Consider the following 20,608-nt stretch of genomic DNA (forward strand, 5'->3'; position numbering starts at 1 on the left):
TGCATGCTGTGCAGTGTGGCCAAAAAAAAAAAAAAAAAAAAAGTACAGACCAAATAAAATGACCCCAAAGAGATCAACACCAAGGCACATTATAATTAAAATGTCAAAAGTTAAAGAGAGAATCTGAAAAGTAGAAAGAGAAAAACAAAGTTTTACATACAAGACAAACCCCAATAAGTCTAACAGCACATTTCTCAGCAGAAATTTTACAGGTCAGAGGGAGTGGCATGACCTGTTCAAAGTGCTGAAATGACAAAAACAAACAAACAAACAAATTTCCAACCAAAATACACTGCCTGGCAAGGTTATCATTCAGAATTAAAGGAGCAATAATTTTCCAGACAAGCAAAAGCTAAAAGAGTTCAATACTATAAACCAGCCTTACAAAAAATGATAAAGGGACTTCTTTAAACTGAAAAGAAATGGCACTAATTAATTACAGTAAAATATATGAAAGTGAAAATGTAAATATACAGTAAAGTAGTGGATTGATCACATAAAGTTACTACGAAGGTTAAAAGACAAAAGCAGTAAAATTAACTAAAACTACAGTAATGTCATAGGGATGCATAAAAGAAAAAGATGTAAAATATGACATTGAAAACATAAAAGACGGGGAAGAGTAAAAGTGTAGAATTTGGGGATGTGTTAAAATTTAAGTTACTTTCAACTTAAAATAGCCTGTTATATACATGGAATGATATATGGGAATCTCACCATAACCAAAAAGCAAAAACTTATAGTAAACACACATAAAATGAGAAAAAAAAAAGTCTAAACACAACACTAAAGAAATTCATCAAACAAGAAGGGAAGAGAAAGAGAGAAAAAGAAAGGAACAGAGAAACTACAAAAACAGCCAGAAAAAAATTAACAAAATGGCAATAAGTACAAACCTATTCATAGTTATTTTAAATGTAAATGGACTAAATTTACTGAAAGGATAAAACACAAAGATACATCTATGTATAGCCTACCAGTGACTCATTTCAGAAGTAAGGACACACACAGGGTGAAAGTGAAAAATGGAAAAAGATATTCCATATAAATGGAAATGGAAAGAAAGCTGGTGTAGCTATACTCATATAAGATGAAATAGTCTTTAAAAACAAAGACTGTAATAAAAGAGAAAGAGGGGCACTACATAATGATAAAGGAGTCAATTCAGCAAGAAATAAAACATTTATGAATGTATATGCACCTCAAAAAAGGACACCAAAATATATAAATATTAACAGATTAAGGAAAAATTGGACAGCAATACAGTAACCACACTTACATCAGTAGATAGATCAGCCATACAGAAAATCAATAAGAAAACACTGACCTTAAATGACACATTAGATCAAATGAACTTAAGAGATATATACAGGACATTCCATCTAAAAGTAACAGAATACATATTCTTTTTAAGTTCATATGAACATTCTTCAGGATAGATCACATGTTATGCCACAAAATAAGTCTCAATGAATTCAGGCTGATTGAAATCATATCAAGCATCCCTTTCAACTAAATAGTATGACACTAAAAATCCATTACAAGAAGAAAACTAGAAATACATAGAGATTAAAAACATGTTACTGAACAAATATGGGGTCATAAAAAAAATCAAAGAAAAAATAAAACATACCTAGAGACAAATGCAAACAGAAATACTACAGACTAAAATCTATGGGTTGCAGCAAAAGTGGTTCTAAGAGGTATATGCAAGGCCTACATCAAGAAACAAGAATCATCTCAAATGTTAAAGGAACTAGAAAAGAACAGCACCCAAAATTAGAAGAAGGAAGGAAATAGTAAAGATCACAGCAAAAATAAATGAAATGAAGACTAAAATGACAATAGACAAGATTAACTAAACTAAGAGTTGGTTCTTTGAAAAGATTAAGAAAATTAACAAAACTTTAGCTAGATTCACCAAGAAAAGTCAGAAGACTCAAATAAATAAAATCATAAATGAAAGAGAAGTTACAACTGATAACACAGAAATACAAAGAATCATAAGAGACTACTATGGACAATTATATGTCAACAAATTGGACAACCTAGGATACATAGATAAATTCCTAGAAACAAAAAATCTTCTAAAACCATATCATGAACAAATAGAAAATCTGAATACATTGATTATTAGTAAGGAGATTGAAATAGTAATCAAAAACCTCCCAACAAACAAAAGTCCAGAATCAGACAATTTCACTGGTAAATTCTACCAAACATTCAAGATGAGGAAACAAAGGCACAGGGTGGTTATGTAATGTGTCCAAGTTCATACAACCAGAAGTGGTGGTGCTGGAATGCAAGCCCAGAATCTAAGTTCAAAGTCTTTACCACAAGCTACTCACTGGAGGAATTCCCCTGTGAACTCACTGATGATTTCTCCCATTCAGATGTGCCACTTATTTTGGAAATCCGTTATATAGACTTGTGATCTGTAGCTGCAGCATCCTCTTGCATGACCTTCCTGTGTCCCATTTGAACACTACTACCTTTAGAAGCTCTTCCATATTGGTTATCCATTTAAAATATAGCAGTGTGTACATGAACTCCCAAACTCCCTAACTATCCCTTCCCACCACCCTTCCCCCTGGTAACCATAAGTTCATGAACTTATGAGTCTCTTTCTGTTTTGTAAATACATTCCTTTGTATCATTTCTTTTTAGATTCTGCATATAAGTGATATCATAGGATATTTCCCTTTCTCGGTCTGACTTACTTCACTCAGTATGACAATCTCTAGGTCCATAGTACAGGGAACCCTGCTCAATATTATGTAACAACCTAAGTGGGAAAAAAACTTGAAAAAGAATAGATACATGTATACGTATAACTGAATCACTTTGCTGTACGCCTGAAACAAACACAACATTGTACATCAATTATACTCCAATATAAAATAAAAAGTTTTTTAAAAAAAGGAAGAATAGAAGCTCTTCCACACACCCTATCAGGGTTGATTTACCATGATGCTGTCCTAAGTATAAAGACCTTGTAGAATTTAAAAACTGACCCTGGAAAAGTAGCCACGTCAAAATAATATATAAAATTAAGTCATGGCTTTGACCCAGATGACTGACCGAGTACACACACATGTCTTTCCAAATCCACCACACTGAGATGCTGAATAAATTAAAATGACAAAAATTATTACATCGCTGAGCTTGAAAGATAGGCAGGGAAAATCTTCCTGAGCTAGAGAATAAAAAAATAATTAATGGCTATATAAATGTCACCCAATGCTGTCCATGCCCAAGACGTTGTCATACTACATATTTAGCCCAAGACTGGGGTCCAAGGGCTAGAACAGGAGACTCTGGTGGACCACCCAACACAAGGAAGCTATACCTAGGTACCTCTCAGAATCTGAAGCCTCAAAAAGTTATTCATTTCTCATAGAATAGAAAATTCTCAACTCAAAGTTAGAGAAATACTGAGAAATCTTGACACTTTTCTACAGCTTTGTGTAGAAAAATAAAATGTTATCACTGAGAAATTGAAAACCCAAGCATTTCTTCCTTAAGGTTTGTAATCCAAATAGAGAATGATTTTATTATGCATGAATCCCAAGCCTCCAAATTACATGATCCTGGATTATTACAATGTCTGGAGGTTCGACTTGGAATAAACTTAAAACTGCTTTATAATAAACTTCATTTTCTAGGCTTTGTAACACTCCACAGAATGATCAAATTCCAGTGAAGTAAGTTCACAACAAAATAAAATCATAAATAAAAATGAAATTTTATTTGGAAGGGTTAGTGGGCTAAATAAACAGAATTAATGCACCAAAAGAATGAGAAATAATGAAATCATTTGGAGAAGCTACAAAATCATGGCTTAAATGATTAAATAGGCAAAAGAAAAAAACAATAGCATGCATAATGAAGGAATAGGATGATATGAGAAAGGAAAGTTTAATTGGAAATGAATCAACTAGAACAATTACAAAATGAAAATTCAGCATTTGAATATATAAAACGCATTAAATGGGATAACCACTGATTACACTCAGCTGAAGAAAGAATTCAAGAACTGACTGATTCAAAGAAATTATTGTAAGTAGCTAAAGAAATGGAAATTATTAGAAAAGGTGTTAAGAGACATGAAGGATGAATCAGAGCTCCAGAGGAGTGGTTAAGGACAATGAAATGAAACAAATGCAATATTAAAGAGTTCAAGCCTAGGGATAATTCAGAATTTAAGAGAGATAAATATTCAGATTAAAGATGTACACCATATCCCAGGCAAAATAAATTTAATGAACACCTAAACACATCTCACTAAAATTGCAGAACACCACAGACAAAGACAAAATATTGAAACAAAACTGTCAGATTCCACATTCTAGTCTGACATGTAAAGACTTTGTAGGCATAAATCCCATACTCAAATAAGAAAAAAATCTGAAAGATTTAAAATCAACATCTCTTCTTAAAGTTTTCAGAGAATTGAGGTAACAGTGTAAACCACTACCCCCAAACCTGGAAAGACAGAACAGAGAATCACAGCTTTCTGGGATCAAAACCTGCTGCTGGAATATAGTAAGAACACCTAAATGGTAACTGACTAATTTCTGGAGATTAAGCATGGAGTTGGAGGGATAAAAGCTCCTGTGGGGCCAGCCTTAAGAGGATCCCCACACTGTCATGAATTTTACCTTTAGCAGCCCTACCAGGTTCTCAGGGTGAAGATCAGAGAAAAATTCCTTCCTGCATCCAGGCGAAGGAGGGATAAAAAAAAAAAAATTGAAGTACGTACAACACACTCTATTCTTAACAAACTCCTGACTTCAAAGGAAACTATTTTCCCAAAGCCTAACTGACTTGGAAGAATGGATATACCCAACTCCAGTCCCTTCTACATTTCCTATCTCACCTTAGGATGAAGGGAAGGGAATCTCAGAAGCATTTGTGAAAGTCACAGCCCAGGGACCCAGGCTCACTAAAAGATTTATAACAAATTACAGGAGTAGAAAATACTTATCCTTCCACAACTTACCACCCCATCAACAGGACTCCTGTATAATAATAACTAGGGATGAATTGCAAGGCTCAGACCTTATTTTAGAGAATCTGTAGACATGCCCAAAGACAACAGAGGAGACAAAAAAAAAGACACAAGTGAAAGTTTTAGCCTCTGACACAACAGCTACAGTAAACAGTTAATGCTGCCAGACTTCTAGCCAGATAAACATACAATCTCATAGTAAGATCAACTTACCTCAGTTTCTTTACTTGATATTTTATTTCTGGCTTGCAACAAAAAATTACAAGGCATAAAAGGGCAAAATATAGTCTGCCATTTGTGAAAAATAATAAAAGTTTGAAGAAACAGAACAAGTATCAGAATCAGATATGGCAGGAATTTTGCTTATCATACTGGATAATTAAAATAATTCTGGTTTTTTTTTTTTTCAGTAAAGTTACATGTACCTTTACTATATTAAGGAAGAACGCATCTGTTCCTAATGAGTTTTTTAAATCAAAAATAAATCTCCTGGGCTTCCCTGGTGGCACAGTGGTTGACAGTCTGCCTGCCAATGCAGGGGACACGGGTTCGTGCCCCGGTCCAGGAAGATCCCACATGCCGCGGAGCGGCTGGGCCCGTGAGCCATGGCCGCTGAGCTTGCGCGTCCTGAGCCTGTGCTCTGCAATGGGAGAGGCCACAATGGTGAGAGGCCCGCGTACCGCTAAATAAATAAATAAATAAATAAGTAAGTATCCTATGTTAACTAAGGGCTTTCAGCAACTATGAAAATGCATGCTTTTTCTCCTTTGAGATATTATAATGATAAACTATATTAGTAGATTTCTAATACTAACCTGTCTTTGCATTCCTGAAACACAAGCTATGGGCTCTAATAGGGAAAGTAGGCAACATACAAGAAGAGGTGGGTAATGTAAGCAGATGGATAATGAAAACTCTAAGAATAGAAAGGAAATGCTAGAGATTAAAAAAAAAATAATCAAAAGAATGTCTTGAATGGGCTTCTCAGTATATTGAATGAGGACAAGGAAAGAATTGGGGAGCTTGCAAATATGTCAGTAGTAATTTCTCAAACTGAAAAACAAATGTAAAGAAGAATAAAATAAATAGAAACAAAATATCCAGGAACAGTGAGACAATTACAGAGGGTGTAACAGACACATAGTGAGAATACAAGAATAAGATAGAACAAAGGGAACAGAGGAAATATTTGAAAGAAAAATGGCTGAGGATTTTCTATATTAATGACAGACACCAAATAATATCCAAAAAGTTCAGAGAACACCAAGAGGATAAATATGTTTTAAAAATCTATGTTCGGTATGTCATGTTCAAACTGCAGAAAACCAAAGACAAAGAGAAAATCTAGAAAGAAGCCAGAGAAGAAAAAACATTTTACATAGAACACCTTACTGAGGAACAAAGATGAAAATTACATCAGACTGTTCTTTAAAATACATGCAAGCAAAAGGAAAGTGGAGAAAATATTTAACATGTTGAAAGAAAAACAGAACACCAACCTAGAATTTTTGTATCTAGCAAGTTATCCTCCATTGCGAAACAAAAATGAAGACATTCTCAGCCAAATACAAAATGAGGAAAGTTTTTACCAATAAACCTCTCTTGCAGGAAATGTTAAGAGAAGTTCTTCTCAGAGAAGTAAAATGACATATGTCAGAAATTTGTGTGTGTGTGTGTATATATATATATATATATATATACAGAAAGGAAGAACATTAGAGAAGAAATAAAGGTAAAATAAAATCTTTAATTTTTCTCTTTTTTTAGTTTAATTTGTATTTTATATTATAGTCGATTTACAATGTTGTGGTATTTTTCCTAACCTTTATTAATCTGAAGGTAGAGTTTGTTCAAATAATAATAGCAGCAACACATTTGGTGATTATAGCTTGTGGATAAGTGAAGTGACTGACAGCAGTGTTGTAAAGGATGAGGGAACGAATTGGGAAGACCACATTATATGGTACATGCTCTATCTGCAGAGTGGTGTAGTCTTATCTGAAACTGATTTTAAATTAGTTGTAAATGTATGCTGTAAAATCTAAGCCAACCACTAAATACATTTTTTAAAAGAAGAATACTCTATGTGGTAGGAAAAGGGAGAATATTGAATTATATAAAATCATCAGTGTGGGTTTGGTGCCAGCCCACTGCAGAGTAAGGATGGGTCCCCACATAGATGTCTGTGTGACCTGAGGTGGCCCAGGCCTGGTGACAGCCCTCTGGTGGGCAGATAAGCCCAAGTTCTAATAGGTTAGAGGGGGGATTCCAGAAAGACTCAGACCAGTATTCTCAGTAGACCAATCTCCCGCAAATGACTGAGACCAGAATCTCTGTTCTCAGGGGGGGTCCAGTTTCCTCCTGCCCCTTCAGGAGGCTCTCCAAGACCAGCAGGTGGATCTGACCCAGTCTCTTTTCAAATGACTGCTGGTGCCCTGGGACTCAGAGTGTGGGAGATTTTGTGTGTGCCCTTTAAGAATGAAGTCTCTGTTTCCTATCGCCCTCCTGTTTTTCCATACACAAGCCCTGCTGGCCTTTAAGCCAGATGTTCTGGGGGCTCATCTTCTTGGTGCAGGAACCCCAGGGTGGGGAATCTGATGTGGAGCTTGGACAACTCATTCCTTGGGGAGGACTCTGAGATTGTAATATTCCTCCTATTTGTGGGTCGCCTACCTAGGAGCATGGGTTCTGACTATACAGCGTCTCCACCCCTTTTACATGGCTCCTTGCGGTTCCTTCCTTAAGTCTTTAGTTGTGGGAAATACTTTCTGCTAGTCTTCTGGTTCTTCACATAGATAGTTGTTCTGTAGCTAGCTATAAGTTGGGTGTGTCTGTAGTAATACAGTCTTGCTACTCTGCCACTTAGGTCAGCTCTCTCCAAAATTCTACATTTTATTAAAGTAGAGAAAATCTAAATAAAGGTATATTCTGACAAAACTCTGCAGGTTTACCACACATAGACCCTTTTTGAAACAATTATTAAAGGATATATTTCAATCAGGGGTAAATTAAACCCAGAAAGCAGAAGCAGGATGCAAGCCGTAATGTGTCAAAATATTAGCAACACTCTAAATCAAAAATTGTAATGTCTCAAGCTTGTTTTATCAACATAATAGCAAAAGCCATTCTTTTTTGTCCTTTCAAAGTAACAAAACCAGGATTTAATTATTTAAAAAATAACAACCCCAAATTTCATATGTCTAGCGTATGACAGACTTTAGATATGTGAATATACACACTCGACAAACTAGTTGTTAATTTCCTATATCATTAGCTACTACCAAATTTATATTTAACTTCCATGCAGAGTAGAAACTATCCAGAGGATTTTATTTGAGTCAAAATTCCAGCTGCTTTTGATTTAATCCAGAACAGGAAGATACGTTAAAGAGCAGAATATCACTCACATGTGTGTGTTCCTTCGTTTATAGTGTCATATCACACCTGCAACTTTTGTCCCTCCCGGCTAAATGTGACAAATTAGTAATGGCCCCCATTGTCTGGGCATATTAGCCATAGCAGACAAATTACTCAACTTGGGTCCAACAGGAAGCACACTGAGTCATTTTCTTTGGCACAGCAGAAGACTTGTCAAGAATAAACAAAACAGAAGGCGGCCATACAGAGGCTTCTTCACAGATGTGCTTGCGTGTGGGTTGAACAGCACATATTGAAAATACTTAATTATTATCTAACACAGAAAATTAATTGCTCTGCATCCATGAAGACACCTTGGAGGTGGAAAATGCCTGGAGGGCATAAGATCTTATGGAAAAACCCAAACCAACTTTCAGGCTCACCCCAAAACATGGTTTTGCAATCCCCTTCAGTCCTTCCCTAATGAAGAGGCAGTCACAAGTACCCCTATAAATCTCCATTTTCTAGGGCTTACTTCAAAATCATTTCTTGTCTGAAAATTGTCATATGCTCATGGGCCAGAGATTTGTTTTTAACCTAATTTATTTAAAGCCAATTTGGCCGCTATAAGCATGTTACCAAGATGTATCTTCCTATTCTGAACGAGACAGTATATCATCTTGTAAAGATCTGGGGAAAAAACAGAAACAAAACCATGAGGGAAAAAAGTAAGAAGAAAAAAAAGAGCAAGGGTGTATTAAGAAGGTAGCCGTTTGGGAGCAAATTTAGTTCTGCCTCCACACTCACTAAGGGTCCCCAGGCAATTTATTTAAATTTTTTTCCTACTCAGTCTCCTTATGTGTCATGAATGAATAATATAGCTTCTTTAGCCATTTCACAGCATGGGTTGAGAGTCCAATTAGTACTGTAATCAAAAAAAAAAAAAAAACTCTTTGAAAGTATGAATTATCATATGAATGTCGTCATCATTATACTTATTTTGCTAATGAATGTATCTTGGAAGTGTTCAAGTTTCCCAGTGGTTTGGTGACAGCCATCATTTTTCATTATCTCATTTTACTGACTGCCTCCAAATCGCTTGCATAAGGGGTCATGCGCAAACACTCAACACAGAGGAATGTTCACACTAGATTCACACATTTATCTCCCTGCTTGCTTACCTCTTGTCCTGGTTTGCTCTGTAGAGAAGGCTGGTGTTTAGAAGCCAGAAAGGTAGAGATTTCTTTGAGAAAGCAAATGGGAAAAGGTGAAATTGGAAGATAACTGAATAGAAAGCAGAAGAAAAGTCCTAGGGAAGAAACATAAAAGCTAATGCTACCCAGTAAAGATTTGCATCCTCCTCTCCCCTCCCCTCAAAATGAGCAAGCTCTTGTAGATCAGAAGCAATGATTCAAAAGCCAGGAAATGTCTCCTATGCTAAATTGTTCTCGGCCTCTAAAAGTTCAGAAAAATGCAACTGTAGCAGATTTTAGCAAAAGATTTATGATGCTGACACAGGAGTGGGCAGTGGTGGACACAGAATTTCTGCATGGGTATAGGTTTGGGTGGAGGGGAAAATATAGTTGTGCAGTAGGGCTTTGGGACTAGGAGTTGAAACCATTTTTACTTAGAATTTTACATAAGATTTAGGAAATAACTGTCTACATCAAGAAAAAAAAGATGTGTCTCAAAGATGGAGATGGTATGTGTGCGGAAAGGTGGGCTGGAGTGTGGAGAAGACATTGTCATAGATATAGTCAGGACCCCAGAATCCCACAGAACAATACCCATATTTCCATATAATTTGTGGGTTTTTGCTTCTGTGAAAATGATCAAAAAATACAATTTGGGTGATACAGACAAACTTTATTGAACACTCCTTGAAGGGGACATTGTCCACATGGAGAACTGCAAGGTAAGGAAGAAAGTGGGAAGATTTTATGGAGGAAAGAACAAGGAATACGAAAGAGAAAAATAGAAAATGAAAAAGGAACAAGGAAATAAGTACAGATCTTCCTAGACTCACCATGGAGTTATGTGCCAATAAACCCACTGTAAGCTAAAAAAATCCTAAGTCAAGTATGCATTTAATTCACTTAACCTATCAAACATCATAGCTTAGCCCAGCTTACCTTAAACATGCTCAGAACACTTAGATTAGGCTACAGTGGGGTAAAATCATCTAACACAAAGATTATTTTATGATAAAGTGTTGAATATTTCACATAATTTATTGGATACTGCACTGAAAAAGAAAAACAGAATGCTCGTATGGATGCAGAATGGTTTTAAGTGTATGGATTGCATACCCTTGCAATCATACAGCTGACTAAGAGCATGGTTCACCGTCACTGCCCAGCGTCCTGAGACAGTGTCGTACCACATATCACTGGCCCAGAAAAAGATCATAGCTCAAGAGGCAAAATATGGTTTCTAGTGAATGCGTATTGCTTTCACAACATTATAAAGTAGGGAATCATAAGTTGAACCATCATAGGTCAGGAATGTCTGCATAAAGTCCAGAGTTGTCTTGGTATATGGGGATTGGTTGACTGGATATAGTGCATTTCTGGTCAAGCAGAGCATTTATTATTGAAGTATAATTGACTAATAACAGAAAATATTACAGTCATAATCTCTCAGGAAGACAATTGTTGATTGCATGTTTTTCTTCTATATTTATTTTTCCATAATAAGGTAATTCTCTTAGACTTAATAACGAACATTCTAGGCCTCCTAGAATACTCTTTTGAGTCTAGAAATGGCCTATTTCAATATTTTGCGTGGTCTCACACTTTAAGAATTGCTAGATCTACAAAGAGAAATGAAGAATTTTTCTGTTTTGTTTTCCAGACATACCACCCTATCTGATTTCTTAGGTGCTTAGATGACAGCCACTCAATGAATACAAAGACAGATGAATGATTGATTAGTTATAGAATCTGTTCCCCTGGGTGAATTACACAACTAAGGAAACTGAACTATACAGGAACCATGATGAATGCCAGACATGACAAATATATCTTTTTTACTGGCTGATAAATCTTAAAATTTTCCACAGAAAAAAATGTGCAAAGATTTTAAAAAATAGCAATAAAAATCCTTAAGAATGTAAATTTATAAGAAGATAAATGTTACCATAAAATTATGTTTACTAATTCCATATTATTCTCTCATATTCACTAGAAATTCACACACTGCTACATATACACAAACACATTAGATTACGTCTGTGAAATGTAAAAGAGTAAATATCATTCCATAGCTTTCTGCTCATTTTTCTACAAATGATACCCTGAATGAATATAAATAAAGGAACATTCCTCCATCTGCCAATTTGACCATTCATGAAAAAAAAAGAAAATTGAGTTTTATAAAACTAGTGCCACTGAATTTCTGTTGCATTTCCCATTTCAGTGAAAGGCTAACAGTATTCTCAACCGGCCTCTCCATGAACCATGATACTAATCTAAACACCTGCATTTTTCACACTTCTTAAACTACAGACCGAATTTTGAAAATAATTATTACTAAACAGAGAAAATTGTATTTCCTTATTTCAAAGCTAAAAGTTTTAAAAAGTTAAGGCAAATAGATGCTGTCTTTTCAACTGTCCCTAAATTTGATGCTTACCCTGTATTTACCTAGTAAATAAGAGGTATTTATTTAGTAAATGAGCTCCTAGCCCCTGGATCATGGAAACAGTGGGTGGTAAGGTGTGCAGACACCATTCTTGATACAGCCTCGGTTACACCATCAGGTGGGGCTGAATTGCAAATAAAGCATTCTGGATTTAGAAGCTCTAACTACCCCTAATAATACACACTAAAACTAAAAATAGAACTACGATATGACCCAGCAATCCCACTCCTGGACATATACCAGGAAAAAAACATTATTCAAAAAGATACATGCACTCCTGTGTTCATTGCAGCACTGTTTACAATAGCCAAGTCATGGAAGCAACCTAAGTGCCCATCAACAGAGGAATGGGTAAAGAACATGTAGTACTTATATACAATAGAATATTACTCAGCCATTAAAAAAATGAAATAATGCCATTTGCAGTGACATGGATGGACCTAGAGATTGTCATACTGAGTGAAGTAAGTCAGACACAGAAAGACCAATATCATATAATATCACTTATATGTAGAATCTAAAAAAAAGGGTACAAATGAACTTACTTACAAAACAGAAGTAGAGTCACGGTTGTAGAACACAAACTTATGGTTAACAGGGGTGAGGGAGGGGGCATAAATTGGGAGATTGGGATTGACATATGCGAACTACTATATATAAAATAAATAACTAATAAGAACGTGCTGTATAGCACAGGGAACTATAGTTAATATTTTGTAATAACCTATAAGGGAAAAGAGTCTGAAAAATATATATATGTGTGTGTATAACTGAATCACCCTGCCATACACCTGAAACTAACAACATTGTTAATCAAGGATACTGCAATAAAAAATTTTTTAACATCTTTATTAGAGTACAATTGCCTTACAATGGTGTGTTAGTTTCTGCTGTATAACAAAGTGAACATTTGGTAGCGTGTATAAGTCCATGCCACTTTCTCACTTCCTCCCAGCTTACCCTTCCCCTTCCCCATGTCCTCAAGTTCATTCTCTATGTCTGCGTCTTTATTCCTGTCCTGCCCCTAGGTTCTTCAGAACTTTTTTTTTTTTTTAGATTCCATATATATGCGTTAGCATACGGTATTTGTTTTTCTCTTTCTGACTTACTTCACTCTGTATGACAGACTCTAGGTCCATCCACCTCACTACAAATAACTCAATTTCATTTCTTTTTATGGCTGAGTAATATTCCATGGTATATATGTGCCACATCTTCTTTCTCCATTCATCTGTCGATGGACACTTAGGTTGCTTCCATAAGATATTCAATTCAATTCACTGTTATTAATACCTGCTATGTGCCTAAACCATGCAGGTTCTGGAAATAAAGGAAGGTTACCACATGGCCCTGTGAACTTTGCATTTACAGAAACATTGTGAACTTTAGAGGGAAACGTGTCTTCTACTGTTCTGTCCTTCACCACACATATAACATCTAAGTGTATAAATGGTCCTTGTCACATTCATGCAAAGTAATACATATGAACATATATTCATTTATATGTATGTACAGATAGGTAGATGTAGCTATAGACATGTAGATATATATCGATCTAGATTAATGCAGAGAGAGGGAGAGAGAGCCGGAGCTCCGGCCCTGAGTAGCCCCATCTGCTACTGTCAAATTCTGATGCCAATTTCACCTTCTCACCTGTTATCGTTCTCCGGGCCCCTGCTGCCCTCCAAACCTAGGCTTCCACTGAGCTGCACAGCATACAGGTTTTGAAAGTGAGAAGCTTCCTATGTATTCTGGTTTGGGCACAGAATGGTTTTTAGTAGGAACAGGAAGCAGAGCAGAAGCTGTAGTTTTATTCATCATCATCGCGGCACTCTCTCTGCTCCTCTTAGATCACTGCTGCTCTAATCTTTAGATTAAGCTAAGACGTAGGTTTTACTTTTGCCAAATATGATTCTCAACCAGAAGTCATGCAGCTTTCTCAAGCCAGCAATTGAAAACGCAAGGGTATATTTTTGGTTGGCCCAATGAGTGGGAAGTTCTCCTGCCGCTTGGTGAGCCCAGGCAGGGCCGCTAAACGCATGGGAGTGTGCTGCACGACAGAGAACTGCCCCATCCAGTGTGTTGACGCTGTGCCCTTTGAAAACCCCTGAGGAGTTGGGGAAGGCCATTCCACACAGAAGGACCAGCGTCTCTCAGACCTCTCTGAGGCTAAAACCTCAAAACTGATGTATCCTACGGGCTTCCCTGGTGGCGCAGTGGTTGAGAGTCCGCCTGCCGATGCAGGGGACGCGGGTTCGTGCCCCGGTCCGGGAAGATCCCACTGAGAGGCCCACGTACCGCAAAAAAAAAAAAAAAAAAAAAACTGATGTATCCTGATATTCTCTAGCTCCTGCCATACAATAGACTTTCACAAAAGGCTTGTAGAATGAACAGGTGAATGAAGGAATTTGGTTACTTTCCCTGACACCTTCGTAGTGCTAGGTGTCCCTACGTTGTCCTGTGCAGGTACCAGGTGCTTACCCTTAAATATAACTTTTTTTTAGAAGTACACTCAGCTAGCTATAGCTTTTATTTATTTATTTTTATTTTTTTTTGCTGTACGCGGGCCTCTCACTGTTGTGACCTCTTCCGTTGCGGAGCACAGGCTCCGGACGCGCAGGCCCAGCGGCCATGGCTCACGGGCCCAGCCGCTCCGCGGCATGTGGGATCCTCCCGGACCGGGGCACGAACCCGCGTCCCCTGCATCGGCAGGCGGACTCTCAACCACTGCGCCACCAGGGAAGCCCAGCTATAGCATTTTTTAAGGTGATACAAAGAGTCATGGCAGAAGTATAAGTAAATACATAAATATATTTCACACCCAAGGAAGATCTATTTAGGAATGTATGTACTTTGTACCTTAACACTCAGAAATGTTTATCAAGTACTAATTCTGAGACAGGCACATTTTATAACTGCCTGAGAAAATCAATGGTAAAACAGACACCATGTGAGATTGGTTTTTATGCATGTCATTTAAATCCTGGACTCCTTGATGAGCCGAAATTACTTCAAAAAACTGCTGGAGCTTCACCATACAATGAAATCTTCTCTAATTTTCCAGGTTCGATGTAGATGCCTCCCCTCTGTGTGCTCACAGCATTGTGCACACCCTCCTCTTACAAAATTTCATGTTAAACTATTTTTAGCAGAACTTCATCACCAGATTAATGCATCTGGTAAAATCCATCTTTCCATCTTGCTGTGCTAAACCAATCCTCAGACATTTCAAACAGTGGGAGCATCATGAGTTTTGCTTTTTTATTTTTCCTTTTTTACCATATGCCAGGGACAAGGTGAGAGCTAGATTTGGTCCCAGCTTGTGTGAGTGACTGCTACTGTGTTGAAGAAACCTTCACATTCGTGAGGTCCATAAGTACGTAGTGTCCTGTGAATGAACTAGCTACACTGGATTTTGCTCAACAGATATTACAAAACCTTCCCTAGTTTTGAAAGGAATCACTGATTGTGAAATTTCTGGATTAGTGGACTTTCCAGCTTGCCAGCCCCATTTTCTGATATTGTCTTTAGAATGTAGAATTTAAAGTCTGACAGACTTGGGTGTGAATTATGATTCTGATGTTGACTTTGTAATCTTGGACAGACAGCACAATGAGTCCCTGCTTTTTATTTATAAAAGTGAAAATAATGCTTTATCAATTGAACAAGGCTGGAGGGCGTTCTCAGCTTTGAGTTGCAGTCAAGCCAAGACTTCACAGAAAATATAAACTTGTGTATTAATCTCTGACATGCCCCTTTACTCTTTTTTATTGAGATGAAATTGGTATTAACGGTATATAAGTTTCAGGTGTACAACATTATAATTTGACATCTATATACACTACAAAGTGCTACTTACGCTTCAGACTGTGTCTGATTCATAGACATAACTGTGATGTCCCGTGAAACTCTAAAATACATATAATTAGATAACTATATTAGTATTATATTTAGGCTATACTGTGGAATAAGTTGTGGAATAACTATCTAGGAAGCAAATCTCTTTCTATAACTTTGCTTTTATGAAATAGTGTAATATCAGCTTTTGATACACCTTTAAAATACAAAATGGCCATAACTGGTTATTTTCCTGACCATTAAAAAGCACCTTTAATAGAACATGATTGTTAAAATATCCTAGTATCTGAGTTAACTTCTCCTTCATGAACAGTGTCAGTGACTACATTTTCTAAAAAAAAAGTTTACAGATATTCTGGACCCAGACTGGCCAAGTTTGAATTATGATTCTGTTTACTACTTACTAGACCTGTGACGGCTGAGCAAGTCATTAACAATGTCTGTGTCTCAGTTTCCCTCTCTGCTAACTGGGTAATGACAGTAAGTAGCAGCTACATCACAGTGTGTTGTAAAAATTAACTATAGAGCATTTAGAAGAGTGTCTGACACTTAGTGAATGCTCATTACTTTCTAAGGACACCTCATTTTGTGGTCTTTCTGCAAATATTTCAGAATGACCCACAGATGCATTTTGTAAATCTACAATCATCATAGCCTTTGCTTTGCCCCATTGTGACTTAGTCTGGACTAGGTGCAAGTAACCTTCACCAAAAGGAAAGAATATATGCCTTATCTGTGTGTTCTCAAGATCTAATGAAAGCATGTTATTTGAAGCACATAACAGTGCTTTATACATAAGAACTACACATGAAAAAAGAAAAGTATAGAAAACCAATTTCCTCTTTTTCTTCCCATATTTCTCCATGAGGCTGGCATGGCTTCTGAATGTTGGTCCATTTTTCTATTACTCATTGGTTACCATATCTGATAGCAGATATTCATATTGACCTAGTTTATTTAAGAAATGAAGCAGAGTTCAGAAAATGGCTACGCTTGGTGGCCGGGCTGAATTGCTCTGAAGCACGGCCAGCACTCAACTGTTCCAAGAGATCTGACTTCCTCCACCTACTTTCTCCTTTCCAGTCTTCCCAATAACAACATCAACAAAGGGTGGGGTGGGGGGCCTGGGGAATAAACAGCAGGAACAGATCCTGTTTTCACTCTTTTGCCTTGGTTGAATTTCGGAGTTCAAGATCTAGAAGTTCTTGGGACACAGTGTCCATTTAGCTTACTAAAACCTTTATATTGGAAAACTTCACCTTCTCACTATGCCTGGTTACAAGACTGATAAGAAGTGTGGTGAGCTGAGGGCAAAACTCTTTGACAAGCATATACGGGTATATATTCAAGCTCAGAATAGGGAAGCTGCATGATTGATTTCCACCGGAAATTGATATGGTGGAACAGTGGGTTGATTTGCTGGGATATAGTCAAATAAAACATTTGTGATTTAGGTAGGCAGACCTGGTGAGGGTGAAAACTAGTTTGGAGAGATTTAACGGTTGTCAGGATTGAGTGAAAGAACAGAAGTGAGCAGGTGTCTCATTGGCTTAGAGAATGTTTTAGGTCATGCTGTCTTTACTGCCTGTTTGGGGGGAAAAAATAGACTGAGCCTCCTGGGTTAATTGACTGTTTAATATATCAGCTGCTAATCCTACCTCTTTCATCATGACCCTTTTTGCACAAGTCCTGTGTTAGAGATCACTGAAATGGACAAGGCAGGCACTTGATGAAAACTTGGAAAGGGGAATTTCAAGTGCATTAGTAGTGACTGTTCTGGTTGGCAAATGTTAGAACCCCAATTTGAACTAGTGCATGCAAAAGGGAAATTTATCAGCTCATTGTCTCTGTGCTGGACCTCTTACGTTTGTCCCTCTCGATCCATTCCTGGATTTTTCTACCTGCTCTGTTCTCAGGATGCTAACCCATATGAATTATATGACTGGGGTCCCTTGTTCTTTGGGTCTCTCATTTTTGGCTTTGGCAGGAGATTACAGAGATGAGGAGGGTGAGGTCAGAGTACTCCTTCTTCTTGCATCACCTGGTTTTGGCTACAGTTCTCTAAGAAAGGTTAGAGTTACCTCATCTTTGTAAATAGTCTCTTGATTAAAATTTCTTCAATTACTCAGCTTGAAGGAAGCATGGCCCACTCACCTGTTTGGATTTGGTTTGATCAGCATCATCTTGATTGTTTTATAAGTACAGTTAATCTTCAGTTCCCGGGTCACTTTGTTCCCATTTCCTTGAGGCCAGTTCTCAGAACTGTGTAAGATGGAGCAGCTTATGTCATGGCTGTAGTCTGGTCATCAAGTAGTTAACTTCTTCCACCTGGTGGGAGTCTCACTATCTGCAAAACAGCTCCAAGGATATGGCTCAGAATATTATCTAGAGCCCTTGAGGAGGAACTAAAGATCCTTAACTTTGCTTAATATCTGAACTATCATTACTTTGTCTTGCTTGACTATTTTCCTTTGTTTCTGCATTTTTGCGCTTCTCTGATTAAATTTATTCTTTGGAAATAGGGGAAGAACTAGGAGGCTAACGTTTCCCTACAAACAAGAGGTAGGCGGAGGACATGGTAGGAGGGTATCTGTTCCAGGAAGGCCCCATAGGGTCCTGCTCAGTGACGATCTCATCAGCCATATCTATTTATAGGAGACCAGAAATGCCTAGTGTCTTTCCTCATCGCCTCTACCATTGTCCCGGCTTCTGTGTCCCTGTGTCCTGCATCACTGCTTATTAAGTCTTACCTATTTTCTCTGGGCTGGATCAAGTCCAAACTTTTCCTGCTCACTCTAGATCATAGTGTTCTCTCCTGCTGAGGTCTTACAGTGCTTGTTAACTGGATCCGTACATTTCTACTAACATTATGCTTTGAACTTTTTATCTTTTTATTTTTATCCCCAAATCTAGATTTTTAGGTATTTGAGCAGAAAATTAGTCATTCGTGTTTTTTCTCATATTATACCTTCCTTGCATTGTACCTCTCCAGCTATCTATGGATACACATTAGTGATCAATCAGTATTTACTGTCACGACTTGGAAAGTTGATGCAGGTGATACAAAACAAAACAAAACAATTCTGCACAGGAACCTAGTCTCTGCACTGCCCCAGATTCCCTTGTTTCCCTAAGTCTCAGTTCCGTGTTCAGTGAAGTCTTGGTCACTGCTCCTGTTGCCTGCTCTCCTGAGACTGTATTCCTATTCCATCATCAGAGGCAATTCACTCTCCTTTTCTTCTAGACAATGATTTCACACCATTCCCTTCTTATGCAAACATCTAAAACAAACACACACATTGTCATCCTGAGCTGATGACCTCATTCCCATTTCCAGACAGAAGCAAACTGTAGAAATTCCACAGGCTCTCACAAGCATACCGAACCAATTTTTGCAAGGAAATTTCCCAAAGCCACTCTAGTATGACTGCCACTGACCCCAAGGAGGCAGGAACCTCAGCAACTGCAGAAATACGGAAGGTCTGGCTTCTCTCTACTTCTGAAATCCGATAAGGCAGGTGGCTCAAATGAAACTTTGGCCTTGGAATTCACTTTCTGGAAGCTATATGGAGGGGCTGGGTGACCTAACCTAAAACCAAGGGGACTCAATCACTTGGGAGTGAACCTTGTCAGATGAAACATAGGAGGTGTGCAGGACCCAGCAGATGCATCCTCAACCCTTTTTTTTTCTTTAAAGGACTGTTTCTAGTCCCAGGGGCTTCACAGGGCCTGTCTGGAGAAGGTACCGTGGAATCAAGCAATGGTTTGTGTTGTCTCAAGACTGTGTACCCACATTATATGTAAACCACACTGTAGTTGCTTTTTTTCTCCCCTGCTTCATGTCCCATTTTTCCTCCTCTTACTACCCTGAGATGGCAGGACTCTCAAAACCTCAGCATGAAAGACATGCCTCAAGCTCTATTTTCTAGGGATCCTGCTCTATGACTTTCTAGTCTATTACCAGCATTACTGAGACATGAAATGGAAGAACGAAAAGAAGTCACTTTAACAGAGAATCAACAGTATCAAAGGTTGTTTCATGAATTTACAACGTTTCATGTTTGCAGTAGTATTCTAAGATGTTATTGCCTTTCATAGATGAGGAAAAGGAGCCTCAGAGTTAAAGGGATTTCCTCAAAGTATCATCATTTGAATCCAAAATTTACTAACCCTTGACATACTTCATTGCAAACAATATTTCCATGATTGAAAAGATAAAACTTCCTGTAATTACTTGCATATCATCAGGGGTTTTATGGCACATGGTTCTTAACACTCTATCGGGGATGCAGGAGATGCTTCCTGGATGAGTGTCTTTCCTAGAGGACTACAGGGCAGCCCAGGCCACTTTATACAGCCTTACATGCTTAAGTACCTTTCAGCAGTTGGGGAGGGTATCCTGACATTATCCTCAGGGCCCTACAGGCCTCCAGATTTTTGGCCATTCTCACAAACTGTCCAATCAGTGTGCTTTACAGAAGATTTAGAGGCTTGGAACAGTCAGGATATAATTGTATACAACTTAAGAATCATCCTCCTTCTCTTCTCCAGACAGTTAAAAATTTCTAAATCATCACAGGCACACTTAGCCTTTTATGAAAGATCTCTAGGGAAGATGACTTCAAAGCTTTCTCAGCAGCTAATTCAGAGGCTAATAACCTTTCCAGTCAGTTTTTCCTGCACTTGAAACTGAATTTCTGTGACAATCAAAACTCATTTCTCTTTGGCATCTCTGCTGGG

The sequence above is a fragment of the Physeter macrocephalus genome, chromosome 2, assembly GCF_002837175.3.
Source record: "Physeter macrocephalus isolate SW-GA chromosome 2, ASM283717v5, whole genome shotgun sequence".
In the NCBI taxonomy this organism is placed as follows: Eukaryota; Metazoa; Chordata; class Mammalia; order Artiodactyla; family Physeteridae; genus Physeter; species Physeter macrocephalus.